This window comes from Microcaecilia unicolor, chromosome 2 (assembly GCF_901765095.1).
Source record: "Microcaecilia unicolor chromosome 2, aMicUni1.1, whole genome shotgun sequence".
In the NCBI taxonomy this organism is placed as follows: domain Eukaryota; kingdom Metazoa; phylum Chordata; class Amphibia; order Gymnophiona; family Siphonopidae; genus Microcaecilia; species Microcaecilia unicolor.
The window spans coordinates 116245072-116262923 of record NC_044032.1 but is presented as its reverse complement, the minus strand read 5'-3'; the positions used below and the strand labels follow the sequence as shown (position 1 = coordinate 116262923).

Here is a 17852-nt window from a genome sequence, read left to right as displayed (position 1 = left end):
CTCAAAGACATGTGGGAGATTATAAAGATGATACTTGCATTTGAATGTTAAAGTAAAGATCACATTTACCGTGGGTCTTAAGGACACAGTTTGTTTCCCCAAAGCAGTTCAAAGAATTACTGACAAAGACAAGGAGGAATGAAGCAATTAAAATGAATTCCACTGACCTTTCTAGTTATATGGAAAGGATGAAATACCTGATATCTGTTTATTGAATTTTTGGAAGGACTCTTAATCTAGCTGGAAAATCTCAGCAACTCACTTATCATCTGACAATTATTTCTGGAAGAGTTCCACTTTTCCTGAATTGCTTTGCTATAAATCTCAAGGACGTTTTCTAAAAGTTCATACAAACTACCTACAAGCTATGAAGATTTTAATGAGCACTCCGGTACCACTACTGGAGCTATATGGATACTTAGAAGGTTATTTTATAAGACATCTATGCATATAATACAGAGTTTCACACGTACAAATTGTCAATTATAAAACTGCCCAGGGTGTGTATGTACATATGTATAAATATATATATATATATATAGAGAGAGAGAGAGAGAGAGAGAGAGAGAAAGATACATACATACAAAAACAATTACGCACAACCAATACATAGCAGCGGACACTCAATGAAATTTCATGAAAATACCTTTAGTTTAATTCCTTTTATAGATTTTCGATACAAATACAATCGAGCTCACAACATAACAATAAGCAACATTTTACAAAGTAAGGCAATACCAGAGCTCACATGTAAGAAGTAACTATCCATATCTAGGGTTAAAATTAAGTTAAGAAAAGAGATAGACAGAAAAGTCAAAAAAGGAGGGAAGGAGGGGGGGCTGGAGGGTACAGATCAAAGTATAAAACATGCATAGGCTATAAAATACATCTAATTGAGTGCTTATCGCTGTACAATGCCGAAATATGATGCAAGTGGTAGCCATTTCTCCCTATATGCAGCAAAGCGAGAAGATGTCTTTGCAAGGTGTGATTCGTATTTGTAGATTTGGAGCACTAGGTTCCACCATTCCTGGAAGGTGGCTTGGTGCAAGGATTTCCAATGCGAGACAATTACTTTCAATGCTAAAGATACTATGGTGCTAACAAGAGACCCTTCACTATGAATCAGCAAACTTCTATAACACTAATCCCTAAGAATCACAAATTTATAAGTGATTGAGCCAGGAAAGTGAAAGATATCTACCAGTTGTGACCATATTTCTATCCAGTATTTACGAAGGCACAAACAGTCAAATATAAGGTGCTTTATATTACACACTGGAGAGTGGCAAGACCAGCATATATTAGAATTAGAGGGAGAAATAACATGTAACTTAAGTGGCGTCCATAGAGATCTATGCATAAATAAATACATAGACTGTGTAGTAGTTGAAGAGTTAGAGCATCTGAAGAGGGACTTCCAAAGCTGTTCCCACAGTTTATCGGATATAGGGTGCTGTATGTCTTCCTCCCAACATCTACGTAATCCTGTACATTTAGTGCGGGATTTGCTGAGAAGGTATTTGTAAATGTGACCAGTATGCTGAAGCTTCAAATTAAAATCTATAAACTCAGGGATTTGGGTCAGGAACTGTGGTTGTAATCTACCTTTAATTTTCTTTTTTAACATGTAGCTAACTTGAAGCCACTAGTAAAATTGGGTGTCTGATAGTGCAAATTCTGTTTTCAGATCTGAGAAAGTTTTCCATGTCTGTCAACTCACGTGGATCATATCTTTTAAGGACCAAATTCCTATACGCTGCCACTGAGCCCACGAAACTTGCTTATTGCCAATTTTAAAGTTAGGGTTATTCCATTTAGGGGTGAGTGGCGTGGCAGACCAAGGGATATCCATCGATATATCTAGGGATACCATTAATTTATATGCAGTGTGAATTATCGGATTAGAAACAATGCTTTTGGTAAGGCGCATGCCAATTATATGGGAATGCTCCAACGGGTCGATAAGGGCTTGATGAACCATCTGGGCAAGGAGGTAACATTTACAGGAGCGATCCATTCCATACCCTGCCGCATAATGACGGCTTTGTGATAAAGCAGGAGATCAGGAAAATACCTTTAAAACAAACCAAAGGAAACATTTTTTCATTCAAAGAATAGTTAAGCTCTGGAACTCGTTGCCAGCATATTTGGATTTAAAAAAGGTTTGGACAAATTCCTGGAGGAAAAGTCCATAGTCTGTTATTGAGATGGACATTGGATTGGTAGCATGGATTGGTGCTACTAATTGGGCTTCTGCCAAGTACTTGTGACCTGGATTGGCCACTGATGAAGCAGGATACTGGGCAAGATGGATTATTGGTCTGACCCAGTATGGCTGGTCTTATGTTCTTATGAGTTGGCACTCCCAAAGACAAGCAGCAGAGTTGGTATGTGAACAGTTTATAGGAGTAGCCTAGTAATTAGAGCACTAGGTTTGACATCTAGGGATGCCTGGTTCAAATCCCACTGCTGCACCTTATGATCTCGCTCAAGTCACCTAACTTTCTGTTACCTTAGGTACAAAATTAGATTGTGAGCCCTCCGGTACCTAAATGAGTTACTACTGAAAAAAATTGTAAGCAAAATCTAAATAAATAAATTTATGCATGTATCCTATCAAATAGAAGTAAAAGTGCCTAAAGCTATATCAAAAAGTTATCCCCGGCTTACAGCAAATGCGCCTATGTCAGTGGTTCCTAAACCTGGTCCTGGAGGCACCCCAACCAGTCAGGTTTTCAGGATATTCACAATAAATATCCATGAGAGAGATTTGCATGTAGTGAAGGGAGTGCATGTGAATCTCTCTCATGAATATCCATTGTGGATATCCTGAAAACCTGAGTGGCTGGGGTGCTATGTTTATTCCCAGCCTGTTGCAAAGTTGATCTCCAAGGGGTGATTTTATAAAGCTTTTTCTGCATTTAAAGCCTGTTTTCCATATAGAAAATGGTTTTGTAAAACTGAGTAACCACATTCTACACAAAAAACATGCACGTGGAACGAGTGTGCCTACTTTTACGTGATTCTTATAGGCATAGTTAGGGTAGAGCAGAGGTAGAGCTGCAATGTACTTGAGCATTTCACAAAATATATGTGTATACTGCAAAATAGGAATCCAAACTTGATTAAATGACAATTCTATCTACATAGAAAGTTTGAACTATTAGTTTGCGGGTGTCTCTCATATGCTAAATTATTAAACAAATCGGAACCTCAAATCTCCAGATAGAGGAAAATACAGATGTATCAAGAAGCCTCTATCAATTTAGGAGTCCATTAATATTATTGGTTCCAGTAAGGAGAAAGAGAGAAAAAGCAAGCAATCGCAAAAACTCACATTGAGTGAGAAAATCGAGTAATTTAAAAAAAAAATCCTGTCTCCTTGTTAATCACCTAGTGAGGGACACCAAACACCAAACTACTTTAGACTGAATCAAACTCAAATATATACTAAAGTCTGCATCGACCACCCCCTATAGAAACCCCCTAACCAAAACAATCCGTACTGGTAACTCCGAGGATTAACTAAATACAATCTAAAAAAAACAACAGTACTTAGCTTAAGAAAATGGAAGGTCCCAAACAAGCCAGACCGGGACCGGTACCGGTACCGATAAGGGAAAAGTGAGTCGGCAGTCTCTTTAGTCTCTTGGTCCCAGCCTCTTATACAACCCTTCTACATGTGTAACCTACAAGCAAAAATTTACACCTTCAGGGCAGGGGTGTATCTGGTCTCCGGCAATAGGGGGGGCCAGAGCCAGAGGGAGGGGGCACATTTTAGCTCCCCCCCCCCCCGCCGCCAACTCTCTTCACCCCCCTCCCACCGTCAACCCTCCCCCGCTGCTTACCTTTGCTGGCGGGGGGCCCCAACCCCCGCCAGCCGAGGTCCACTTCCTCCTGCCTTTAAAAATATTTCTTCCGCTGGGGGGGGGGACCCCAACCCCCGCCAGCCGACCTGAAGTCTTCATATTTCTTCTTCGTCCGACTCCTCCGTGGCCATGCTGTAACTCTGTTGATTGAATCCAGTTCGGAGTCTGACGTTACAGCACGTTGTACGTGCCTCCTGCACGTACAATGTGCTGCGACGTCAGTCAGACTCCGAACTGCCATTCTGCATTCTGCCAGCTCTGACCTACTGCTAATCTCAGTACCAGGGAGACTCTTTGCCAGTGGGGCACAACCTCTGACCTGCAGTTAACTGTGAGTAAATGTGCTTATTCCAATAAAGGACGTTTTCGGAGACATTAGTCTTCAGGTGTCAACTGGTGTGCCAAGGTTATACAGCAGCAACAAGTCCTAGAGGCCTGCGTGTATGTACGTCCCTGGAGCACTTTTAGTGGGTACCGCAGTGCACGTCAGGCAGGCAGACCCAGGCCCATCCTCCCTACCTGTAACACTTGTGCTGGTAAATGGGAGGCCTCCAAAACCCACTGTACCCACATGTAGGTGCCCCCTTCACTACTACTACTACTACTTAACATTTCTAGAGCGCTACTAGGGTTACACAGCGCTGTACAATTTAACAAAGAGAGACAGTCCCTGCTCAAAGAGCTTACAATCTAATAGACAAGTGAACGGTCGGTCCGATAGGGGCAGTCAAATTGGGGCAGTCTGGATTCACTGAACGATAAGGGTTAGGTGCCGAATGCAGCATTGAAGAGGTGGGCTTTAAGCAAAGACTTGAAGACGGGCAGGGAGGGGGCTTGGCGTAAGGGTTCAGGAAGGTTGTTCCAAGCATAGGGTGAGGTGAGGCAGAATGAGCGGAGCCTGGAGTTGGCGGTGGTGGAGAAGGGTACTGAGAGGAGGGATTTATCCTGTGAACGGAGGTTACGGGCGGGAACGTAAGGGGAGATGAGGGTAGAAAGATAGTGAGGGGCAGCAGACTGAGTGCATTTGTAGGTAAGAAGGAGAAGCTTGAATTGAATGCGGTATCTGATCGGAAGCCAGTGAAGTGACCTGAGGAGAGGGGTGATATGAGTGGAGGAGTGGCCTAGTGGTTAGGGTGGTGGACTTTGGTCCTGGGGAACTGAGGAACTGAGTTCGATTCCCGGCACAGGCAGCTCCTTGTGACTCTGGGCAAGTCACTTAACCCTCCATTGCCTGCCGCATTGAGCCTGCCACGAGTGGGAAAGCGCAGGGTACAAATGTAACAAAAATAAAATAAAAAAATATCGGTTCTGGCAGAATATGAGACGTGCAGCAGAGTTCTGAACAGACTGAAGGGGGGATAGATGGCTAAGTGGGAGGCCGGTGAGGAGTAAGTTGCAGTAGTCCAGGCGAGAGGTAATGAGAGCGTGGACGAGAGTTCGGGTGGTGTGTTCAGAGAGGAAAGGGCGAATTTTGCTGATGTTAAAGAGGAAGAAGCGACAGGTCTTGGCTATCTGCTGGATATACGCAGAGAAGGAGAGAGAGGAGTCAAAGATGACTCCGAGGTTGCGGGCAGATGAGACGGGGAGGATGAGGGTGTTATCAACTGAGATAGAAAGTGGAGGAAGAGGAGAAGTGGGTTTTGGTGGAAAGACGATAAGCTCGGTCTTGGACATGTTCAGTTTCAGGTGGCGGTTGGACATCCAGGCAGCAATGTCGGATAAGCAGGCCGATACCTTTGCCTGGGTCTCCGCAGTGATGTCTGGTGTGGAGAGATACAGTTGGGTGTCATCAGCATAGAGATGATACTGGAAACCATGAGATGAGATCAGGGAGCCCAGGGAAGAGGTGTAGATTGAGAAGAGAAGGGGTCCAAGAACCGATCCCTGGGGAACACCAACAGATAAGGGGATGGGGGTGGAGGAAGATCCATGAGAGTGAACTTTGAAGGTGCGGTGGGAGAGATAGGAGGAGAACCAGGAGAGGACAGAGCCCTGGAACCCAAATGAGGACAGTGTGGCAAGAAGTAAGTCATGATTGACAGTGTCAATAGCGGCGGATACATCGAGAAGAGCTACGGTAGTGTTGTACATTTGTGGGTAGTGGGTTTTGGGGGAGGGGGGTTGGGGGCTCAGCACCCGTGGTAAGGGACCTATGCATGTGGGAGCGTTGTCTGAAGTCCACCGCACTGACCTCTAGGGTGTCCAGTTGGTGTCCTGGCATGTCAGGGGGGCGAGTGTACTACGAATCCTGGCCCCTCCCACGACCAAATGGCTTGGATTGAGACGTTTTGAGCTGGGCGTTTTTAGTTTCCATTATCACTAAAACAAACAAACGCCCAGCTCGGAAACGACTAAATCCATGGCATTTTGGTCCGTACAAACCGTATTTTCAAAACGGAAGATGGACGCCCATTTTTTTTTCGAAAATACAGTCTGTCCCACCCCTTCACGTACCCGTTTTCAGACATAGACGCCCGTGGAGATGGGCGTTCGCGTTCGATTATGCCCCTCCACAGCTACTATCCCAATAATGACTGGCAGTCACTGGTGAATACATATATTCAGCACTGCTATTTGCCCGATATTCAAAGTGATTTAACTAGGTAGGAGAGGCATATGCCTGGTTATATTGCCTGTGGTCGCCTAATCACTGATATTCAGCGGCATTTAACCAGACAGAGCTGCTGAATATCACCACAAACTGCCCCTGCACTGTTCGATCAGTGCTATGGTGGTCTGTGGGCGGAGCTTGGGCAGAGCCTTGGAGGAGCTGATATTGTGTATCTAGATTTTCAAAAGGCGTTTGACAAGGTACCTCATGAAAGGCTACAGAGGAAATTGGAGGGTCATGGGATAGGAGGAAATGTCCTATTGTGGATTAAAAACTGGTTGAAGGATAGGAAACAGAGTGGGGTTAAATGGGCAGTATTCACAATGGAGAAGGGTAGTTAGTGGGGTTCCTCAGGGGTCTGTGCTAGGACCGCTGCTTTTTAATATATTTATAAATGATTTAGAGATGGGAGTAACTAGCGAGGTAATAAAATTTGCTGATAACACAAAGTTATTCAAAGTCGTTAACTCGCGACAGGATTGTGAAAAATTACAGAAGGACCTTACGAGACTGGGAGACTGGGCGGCTAAATGGCAGATGACGTTTAATGTGAGCAAGTGCAAGGTGATGCATGTGGGGAAAAAGAACCCGAATTATAGCTACATCATGCAAGGTTCCACAAATAGAATGTTGGATTTTATTAGGAAAGGTATGGAAAACAGGTGTGAGGATGTTATAATGTCGTTGTATCGCTCCATGGTGCGACCGCACCTTGAGTATTGTGTTCAATTCTGGTCGCCGCATCTCAAGAAAGATATAGTAGAACTGAAAAAGGTGCAGCGAAGGGCGACTAAAATGATAGCGGGGATGGGACGACTTCCCTATGAAGAAAGACTAAGAAGGCTAGGACTTTTCAGCTTGGAGAAGAGATAGCTGAGGGGAGACATGATAGAGGTATATAAAATAATGAGTGGAGTGGAATGGGTGGATGTGAAGCGTCTATTCACGCTTTCCAAAAATACTAGGACTAGGGGGCATGCGATGAAACTACAGTGTAGTAAATTTAAAACAAATCGGAGAAAGTTTTTCTTCACCCAACACATAAACTCTGGAATTTGTTGCCGGAGAACGTGGTGAAGGCGGTTAGCTTAGCAGAGTTTGAAAAGGGGTTAGACGGTTTCCTAAAGGACAAGTCCATAAACCACTACTAAATGGACTTGGGAAAAATCCACAATTCCAGGAATAACATGTATAGAATGTTTGTACGTTTGGGAAGCTTGCCAGGTGCCCTTGGCCTGGATTGGCCGCTGTCGTGGACAGGATGCTGGGCTCGATGGACCCTTGGTCTTTTCCCAGTGTGGCATTACTTATGTACTTATGAGCTAGTATTTAACCAATTAGAAACAATACTGACATCACTACCTAATTAAGTAAGGGGCTATATTTAGGACAAATAAAAGGCTGTCCTAACTTCATCCACCCAGCTATCTGGGCACTAGTCTGAATACTGGCCGGTGCCCAGTTAATTTCCAGGTAACAGCATTGGAACCTCTGGGCCTCCCCAAGTCCTGAGCCCCTTTCCCTCCTGCTCCTCCAAAGACAGCTAAAGCATCGACTAAATCTCCCCCCCTTGAATAAAGCCGAAGCACTGATCCAACCCCCTCCCTCCTGCCCCCCCCCAAAGACAGCTGAAGCGCTGGCCTGATCCACCCTCCCTCTCACCCCTCCCTCCCAAAGACAGCTGAGGCATCAGCCCAATCCCCCCTCCCTCCTGCACCCCCCTTCCTCAAGACTACTGAAGTGCCGGTCTGGTCCAACCTTCCTCCCAAAGACAGCTGAAGTACCAGTCCAATCCACCCTCCCTGCCAAAGACAACAGAAGTAACATCCCAATCCCCCTCTCTCCAACACCCAAAGACAGCTGAAGTTCCAGCCCAATCTACCTTTCCTCCTATCCCCGTCAGTCCCTTCACCTCCCCCCCCCCCCCCCAAGTCTAGATAGGTCATATGGGCAGGAACAATCTTCATATGGAAAGTGGATGATTTATGATGGAAATTCTCTCTCATCTTTCAATAAGATTCAACTCCTCCTAGGAGGCCTCTCTTCCAGTTATCATACTAAGAAATGTGTTCTGCTCTTCTTTGGACTACTTTCTGCACTACAGAACATTTCATTCCTCTTCTGGTGTTACCTCTCTTCTAGTTGTACAGGATAAAGTAGTCCTACACACAATAGCTACTACTTCTACTCCTTCTTCTCCTCCTCATCATCATCATCATTTCTACAGTGTTACTAGACATATGCAGAGCTGCACACACAAGCATAAGAGACAATCACTGCTCGACAGAGTCTGCAATCTATTCAATTGATGATGAAGAAGCAGACACAATGAAAAGTTGATAAAAAGCCTTTATTGTAGAATACCAGATAAAAAGGTGCCCGACACAGCCATGTTTCACCCAGCAGGGTTGCTTCAGGGGGACACTTATATGTCTGATCACACAAGAAAGGAAGAGAGAAAAGAATCAAGGAGAAGATCCTGCTTGCTTCTCTGTCTATTTTCAATGAACTCCCTGCAATCAGCTGATCTGCTGGATATAAAGAAAGTATAAGTGTCACCTCTGAAGCAACCCTGCTGGGCAAAACATGGCTGTATCGGGCACCTTTCTATCTGGTATTCTACAATAAAGGCTTTTTCTCAACCTTTCATCGTGTCTGCTTTTTTTAACATCAATTCTATTGGGACTAGCGGACTGCTTGCCCAACTGTTTCATGCAATCTATTCAAGACAGATAAATATGACAAATGAGGGATTAGGGTGTTTCATTTATAAAGTGATGATTAAAATATTTATTTATTTGTTGCACTTGTATCCCACATTTTCCCACCTATTTGCAGGCTCAATGTGGCTTACAATGTACCGTAATGGCAATCGCCAATTCCGGATTAACAAATACAGAGTGCTATTGCAGTAAAGTTTGTACATGGCAAAGTAAGTTAAGCAATCAAGTGTAAATTTCTGGAATAAGAAACCCAGTGGTATCGCGTTGAAGTTCAGTAATTGACAGAGTAGGTGAAGTAGTCAAGTATTGAGAGTTCATTTTTGTCTATTTCTAGTATCAGTTTCGTTGTCTGGTATTTAGGATGGATCAATTGTGTTATGCCTTTTTGAACAGGTTGGTTTTTAGTAATTTTCGGAAGTTTGTTAGGTCATGCAATGATTTTATGACGTTTGGTAGTTTGGTAATATGGGTATTAAACAGGTGAATATGAGTTTGAGTTAAAAGTAGCCACAAAAAGGTAGGCTTTTAGCCTAGAGTTGAAAAGGCCAGAAAAAGAGCATGACATGCCAAGTTATGAAATCTATACCAGGTGTAGGATGCAGGAAGATGGAAGGAACAGAGACTGGAGCTGGCAGTAGAGGAGAGGGAGAGAGAATAGACTTCCCAGGGAAAGGTGTAGAGAGAGATAAGAGAGATGCTGAATTGCAGCAGAATGAATGCACTTGTAAGTCAATACGAGAAGTTTGAACTGTATATGGAAATGGATAGGGAACCAATGAAGTAACTTAAGGGGGGTTAAGCAACACTGGCAGAAGAGGTGATGCAGCAGAATTGTGAGGAGCATGTCCAAGCAGGAGGTGATTAGAGTATGGATAAAGGTTTTGGTAGCAAGTTCAGAAAAGAGGGGACAAAGTTTGGTGATATTACAGAGAAAGAAATGTTTTAGCAGCCTGTTGTATATGTGTAGAGAAACAGAAAGAGAGGAGTCAAAGATGATGCCAAGGTTATAAGCTGAGAAGACAGGGAGCATGAAAATGTTATCCACAGAAATAGAGAATGGGGGAAGAGAAGAGGCCATTTGGGGGAAAAGATAAGAAGCTCTCCTGAAAACTGCAATCCCAGAGACATTGCCCTGCATTATTCCTCTCATCCTATAATAATACAATACATCACACAATTCAAACAGTGAGTGTTTATCTTAAAGGACTTGAACCAGTTTCCTCAGGCAGCTCTCTAAAGGAAGGACCCAAGAAAGCCAGACAGTTACAGGAGTCTGCGGTAGTAAGTTGGTTATTACCAGGCGAGCATAGACCACTGTCTCGCCAACGGTGACCGGTTGGAATAAGGGCAGAGGCCTAATAGTGGTTTATACTTAATCCCACACAGACTCAAGACATTGGCTGGTTCAGTTCAATGCCTAGGGACTACAGTTCTCTGTTGACCATGTCTCTGCCTGGAACATCTGACCCTGCCATTGCCTACACCTGGAATGTCTGATTCTAATCTTGTCGTCGTCGTCGTCACCCCCCCAGATGGTTTATCCCCACTGTGTTGTTGGCTTGGCTTTGCCCCACAGGGAGTTTTGCCTCCCAGGGAGGCAGTCCAGAAGAGACTGCACACATCATGATTAGTCCTGATCAGCACAGACTATGGTAAAAATAAAAAATAAAAAAATGGCCCAGGGAGAGGGAAATGTCTCTCATTCTCTGTCTCTCTTTTGCCACCTCATTCCTAGTTTCTTAATCCCTCTAGTGTCTCAGCTCTCTCTCTCTCTGTCCTCCTGACCCTCATTACTGGGCCTGCAGCTCCTGGCTTACTTCTTCTCTTCATGTAACCCACACTGGCCACAAGGCTCAAGAGCCATTCCTTACCATTTGACCCACAAAGGGCTTATGGTAGGGTTACCATATTTTGTCCCCCAAAAAGGAGAGCACATGCCCCGCCCCACCACACCCCGCCCCTTTCACACCCGCCCTGCCCCCTTTCACACCCTCACTCTGCCCCGTCACATTTTCCCCTCCCCCCTGTCACATACCCATCGTCCCCCCTCCCCATCACCCCCTCTCCTTACCTTACTACTGCCCTGGTGTCTAGTGACCTCTTCGGAGCAGGAAAGAGCCCCCTCTTTCCTGCCCGGAGCGCTGCCCTGCATGCATCCTTCCTGTTGCTGATTCTCGGCGCCGATTGAAGTCCTATAGGACGGCCCGCCCACCAGCCTGCCCGTTTGTCCAGAAATCCGGACAAATGGGCAGATTGGCAAAACCCGCCCGGTTAAATCCGGACATATGGTAACCCTAGCTTATGGCACCAGTGATATCAACTAAGAGCAGTACATGTCTTCCAATTCTGCTCCCTTAAAGACACAGGAGTTTATGTGTTCTTTGAGTTTTGCAAAAGTGTGATTATCCAAGCTTAGGCAGCTCCTATGCTATGCACCCGCTGTTCATTTGACAATCATCACTACACTGTGATTTCTAATTGCCTCCTAAATTGAGATTTATCACATTTTAGTGCATTCAACTCCTGATGCAGGCGTTATCGCCAAAACACGACTGTGTTGAGTCATGCTTCTCCAGTTACTAGGTTTTTCCTTGCCAGATGATTGTTTTACCTTAGGAATAAATAAGGATTTTCACCATTCTCGAACTCCTTGACTTTGCTCTTTTGAACCCCACTTTGTTGCTCTGCTAGATAACCTACCTACCAAGAAATGCCTGACCTCTCGTAAGGCAATTCACCACTGGTTCTGACACAAGCACAGCGGATTCCCCAACCCCAACACTCAGGAATCAATACCTAAATAGTAAGTACAGGAAAATGGGTGAACAGTTGGGAAGGAAAATCTATCTGGTCCACAACCAAGCAACACAATAGTTCCAAACAACAAATTAAAAGCGTATGTAATCTCTTAGTAAATTTAAGTTTTCTGCAGAAGGAAGAAAAATGGAATCCATATTACAAGAAGAGCTCTACTCAGAGAAACGTATCGGACCCAGACTGCTAATGTACCCTGCAATGACTGTGTTCTACTAGGTTCACTGCATCAAAAAGACTAGATAAAATCTTTCCATTACTGACAAATTAGTAAAATATTTAAGCAGAATAACTGATTACTGAAATGAATTCAGCTCTGTCTGCTTAATCATTAACATCTGCAAAGAGATAAAAATGCCTTCAGTCTACTAATGCTCCCTGTGGTCTACCTCCAACCGCAAGTTGATACTATCTTCGCCAGGGAAACTGACCAACAAGTAAAATCTGGAGAATTAGAACTGCAGGTATTAATATACGGGAATGGATGGGGGAGGGGCAGGAGGAAATAAAACCTGCAGGGTGCTTGCAGGCCACGGAGTTTCCCTGTGAAAACTGAGACTAGCACAGGTGCACAGTACCTGCACTGACACAGGAACACTAAAGTAGACAGTCACACTAAAACAGACATGGGGAGTTCAAAATGCAACCTCTGAAGTCCCAATGATCAGAACCCCAACACTGTTCCAAAGAGTGTGGTAAAAATACCGCTGGAACAGCGCAGGAAATGAACTCACTAATGATCAACGCTAATGACATGCAAATTTAATCGTGGTCATACAACTGATCATGAAGGCGTTTTTGGAGCGTTAAGGGGAAGATTGTGCCTGGCCATGCACATACCCAGGCACAACCCTCCCGCAGAAGAGGTTTGACAGGTCTTGGCTTTTCTCCCAGACTTGTCAAAAGCCCTGGTGGTCCAGTGGACCCCAAATCCCCCAGCCCCTCCAAACATGTAACTACTACTACTACTACTATTTAGCATTTCTATAGCGCTACAAGGCGTACGCAGCGCTGCACAAACATAGAAGAAAGACAGTCCCTGCTCAAACAGCTTACAATCTAATAGACAAAAAATAAAGCAAATCAAATCAATTAATGTGAACGGGAAGGAAGAGAGGAGGGTAGGTGGAGGTAAGTGGTTACAAGTGGTTACGAGTCAAAAGCAATGTTAAAGAGGTGGGCTTTCACTCTAGATTTAAAGGTGGCCAAGAATGGGGCAAGACGTAGGGGCTCAGGAAGTTTATTCCAGGCGTAGGGTGCAGCGAGACAGAAGGCGCGAAGTCTGGAGTTGGCAGTAGTGGACAAGGGAACAGATAAGAAGGATTTATCCATGGAGCGCAGTGCACGGGAAGGGGTGTAGGGAAGGACGAGTGTGGAGAGATACTGGGGAGCAGCAGAGTGAGTACATTTATAGGTTAGTAGAAGAAGTTTGAACAGGATGCGAAAACGGATAGGTAGCCAGTGAAGCGACTTGAGAGGGGTAGTATGAGTAAAGCGACCCTGGCGGAAGACGAGACGGGCAGCAGAGTTTTGAACCGACTGGAGAGGGGAGAGGTAACTAAGTGGGAGGCCAGCAAGAAGCAGATTGCAGTAGTCTAAACGAGAGGTGACAAGGGTGTGGATGAGGGTTTTGGTAGAGTGCTCGGAAAGAAAGGGGCGGATTTTACGGATGTTGTACAGAAAGAAACGACAGGTCCTGGCAATCTGCTGGATATGAGCAGAGAAGGAGAGAGAAGAGTCAAAGATGACCCCAAGGTTTCGAGCTGAGGAGACAGGGAGAATGAGAGAGCCATCAATAGAAATAGAAAACGGGGGCAGCGGGGAGGTAGGTTTGGGGGGGGAAATGAGAAGCTCGGTTTTGGTCATAAGTAAAAGGTCTCCCCCCCAAAAAACAATAAAACCCTGGTAGTACAGTGGGACCCTTAGCCAGGACCCTGACCTCCCCCCTCTTGAAGACTAGCCCTAGTGGTTTAGTGGTGGCATCCCCTAACTTGAGGAAAAGGAGGAGGGACTAGGACACCCTCCCTCCTCTTGCCGGGCGCCTTCTGAAAATGGCAGTGCTCTGCCCTACCCGGTGCATCCATCCCTCCAGCCCTCCCTGTGTTAGTGTCCTGGGGGGGGGTGGAGGGAGGGGGCACTAGGGCCTTGCTGTTGGGGGGGGGGGGGGTCCAGGGGGCCACCGGACCTCCAGCCCCTTGGAATGTTTGACAGGTCCGGGATATTTTTTTTGACAGCCTGGACCTGTCAAACAAGTACAGGAGAATTGTGCCTGAGTGCATGCCCTGGCACAATCCTCCCACGCTTTACCCCAATGATCAACGCTAATAACGCACTTATATTTGCATGTTATTAGCATTGATCATTAGGGAGTTAATTCCCTGCACTGTTCCGGCGCCATTTTTATGGCTCTGCCGAAAATAGCATGTGCTGGTGGTGGGAACTACCGCTGGGCTCCTGCAGTAGCCCAGGGGTAGTTCCGCATTGCCGCACGGCAACCCATTAGTTAAAGGGCCCCTAAATCCATTAGAGCACCTTAGTAAAAGGTCTCCCTAATCTGCCAGCGCTTATGTTCATCCCTTCTTTCCTCATTACAGTCTGCTTTCCATTTTCTGAAAGATGACTTTTTGGCTTTCGCTGCCTCTTTCACCTCACTATTAAACCTATTTCAGCCTTTTTGAATACATGGAATATATTTAGCTGGGCTTCTAAAATGGTATTTTTAAATGACACCCAGGCCTCATGCATTCTTTTGATCACGGCAATCACATCATTTAGATTTTTTTCTAACTAATTTCTTCATTTTATCACACTTACCTTTTTCAAAGTTAAATGCTACAGCAGTAGTTTTTTTCAGCATCCCCATTCCAGCGATTACAATCGCATTGTGATCGCTATTGTCAAGCAGCCCCACTAACTCAGTAGAAAATGTATTTATTTATTGGGATTTATTAACCACCTTTATGAAGAGATTCACCCAAGATGGTGTACAGCAGGTATAGTTTAACATAAAACTTACAATGTTGTTAACAACATAACAATAGTAAAATAACCAAGAATAAACTAAATACAATAAATGAGGTAAACTTGAAAACAGTAAATTGAAACCTAATAATAGAACTACCAAGAAACAATATAAAAAAAATACACATTTAACAGCACTGGAATGTAAATACCAGCGATATAATACAATGTTAGCATAATACTATTGATACACCTAATAAGCATGCATTAGAACATTCAACTAACATAGGCATGACGCTAAAGATTTTCTACATTGAAATATCTGATGCATTTCATGGCTATGCAAAATTTAAAACTCATATAAATCAAAGAGTTGTGGAGATTAAGTTGACCTTTGCTTAATACTAAAAACACATCAAGGTCTTCTTGACATCATTTTTGTAAATATACTTACCTTCAGATCATACGTAAATCTTAAAAATGGCCTGGAAATCTCATAACTACAGTCTTGATTGTTGGTTCTTTAAAAAGGCATTAAACTACAAAAAAAATCCAAAGATGTACTAGAAAGAAGTACAGGTAGCTTTAAGTGCTTACAGGCTAAATATTTTACAGCTTGCAGAAGTCAGATCAATATCCACTCATTAAAGCAATACAAAACTCAATAGCTCAATGGGCAGCACTTTACTGTAATAGGAAATCAGATCAAGGTTTGTTGCTATCTTGCACTATGTACTCTAGTTATGCTATTAAAAGAAAGGCACCAACCCTACCACATTTTTTTCCTATAAATAATAGTAGTCTTAATCTTACCCCTCTCACCAGGCAGCTGGTGCTCTGGCCATTTGTTAGCTTTTCGTCTCAAGGAATACAAATTTACAAACATAGGGACCCTTTTACTAAAAGGTTGCCATGTGGCAACCTGGAACTACCGATGGTCCAACGTGACCGCTGGCAGTAGTTCCGCTTCAAGTGCATGCCATTTCTAGCGCTACGGAAAATAATTCCATAATTTCTAACGCGGTGCTAACCTGGCGGTAATCACTGCCCGGTTACCACCAGGTTACCGCAGGAGCCCTTACTGCCACCTCAATGGGTGGCAGTAAGTGCTCCCCCTCTCTGCACTGCAGTAAAAATAATCTTACCGCATGGCCATGTCTTTTTTAGGGGCACGCAACTGGTGGAGTCACTACCGCCGGCTCTCACGTTAGGCCAGCAGTAGTGCCGGATTGGCATGCGACTAAGCGGTAGTTGCTGTACCGCCGCTTTGCAAAAGGGCTCCTAAGTCACTTAGAACTACCCCTCAGATCCTAAAAGATAATTCTATTCCATGTCATTCAATTCCATTACCAACAGTGATTATACAAGCTACCAACAATCAAGACACTGTCAAAAATATTTATTATCTTGATAAACCAGATTCACCAATGTCTGTGTCAACAAGGGAATGGGGGATAGGATTTGATATACTGCCTTGCTGTGGTTACAATCAAAGTGGTTTACATATACAAGAAAGCAGTCAACTCTTGGTCTGTTCGAGACAATGTGTTTCACCTCTCCACGTTAAAAGGATGCATGCTAGTTGGAGAGAAAAGTGGAAAGGCTAGGCATAGTCTTATACGTAATAGCAATGCTGGACAAGCAAGGCAGTGGTGTGAGCTCAAAGCTCATATAATTAGTCATTTGTTACCCCTTGGGTCCATAAAAGAGGCACTACTTCGTTAGAGTACTGTGAAGCAGTGGCATAGCTATGTGGAGCCACGGGGGCCTGGGCCCCCCAAAATTTCCTCTGGGCCCCTGGTTGTGCTGGCAGGTGTCCCCAACCCCCACCAGCTGAAGCCTTGTCCAGCGCTGGTCTCCGTCGCCGCCGGACACCGGCACTGAAGAAGGCTTCAGCTGGCTGGGGTTGGGGACCCCCGCCAGCCAAGGTATTTGCTACAGTAGCGGGTGGGGGACGGCGAGGCAGCAGGAGGTGGCAGACCAAAATGTGCCCCCTCACCTTGGGCTCTGGCCCCCTCCCACCGCGAAGTCTGGCTACGCCCCTGTTGTGAAGAGATGCCATTAATGCACTCTCCTGTTTTCCAAAGTTCCCCTGTATTCCAAACCTTTTATACCAAATCATCAACATATTAGTTCAGCTTCTAAAATGTCTTCCAGCCTCATGAGAACTAAGAAGGCAAAAAGTATAAACACTTATGTCCTTACATCAGACTGAAATATACTTGGCGATATCACTGCCAGTCCATCAATAACAAGAGTTTCCAATTCTCAACCACACATGTCAAAATATGTAAGCACTCTGGATCACTGTGTTGAAATTCTTGACACATGGAACTGTTGATTGCAGCAATCCCATGTGAAAAATACGTTTTCTGTAGTGTTACTGTAATGGAAATTGTTGCAAGCTTCAACTCATCATTTAGAAAGCTATCAGCTCTGCTCTAGCTTTCTAGTCTTATCCCCAGATGTATTAGTATCTCTTCTTCAGCCAAATGGGCAGTGGTTGCCCCTCTCATGAAACAAAAACAACCTTGTTTGTTTCAGATGAGAACGCTTCACTCCAGTGATATCACTATAAATATATTATTCTCAGAACACAAAAGTTGGTAACAGCAGTTAAATCACAAACATAGTGCTATCAAATTTGATACAATTACTAGAGAAAGAACAATAAAAGCAGTGTGGTAGCATTTACCTTTAAAAGGAAGATTAACTGTTGCAAAAGTTAAAATTGTGCAAGAGGCATGCAGAATGTTTAAAAATACAAACTTGGAAGCCCAGATAAAAGTTCTTGTTTAGAAAGATCCCCATATGTAAACATCAGCTTTTTCATGTGTAGATTGGTTATATGTGCAAAAAGCAATATTAGAA

The 17852-nt window shown here is 44.3% G+C and overlaps 1 protein-coding gene across 3 annotated transcripts in view; it reads right to left on the bottom strand.

The window, feature by feature from the left end:
• LHFPL2 (LHFPL tetraspan subfamily member 2) overlaps positions 1 to 17852 on the bottom strand; it is a 382911-nt gene that overhangs the window by 324231 nt on the left and 40828 nt on the right. Inside the window, exon 1 of one of the 3 annotated variants that reach the window (XM_030193240.1) lies at positions 15436 to 15478. The exons of the other annotated variants lie outside the window; for them this stretch is intronic. The gene's annotated coding sequence lies outside the window, so the exon portion shown is untranslated. Of the gene's footprint in view, positions 1 to 15435; positions 15479 to 17852 lie in introns of those variants that run through there. 3 annotated transcript variants of the gene reach the window in all.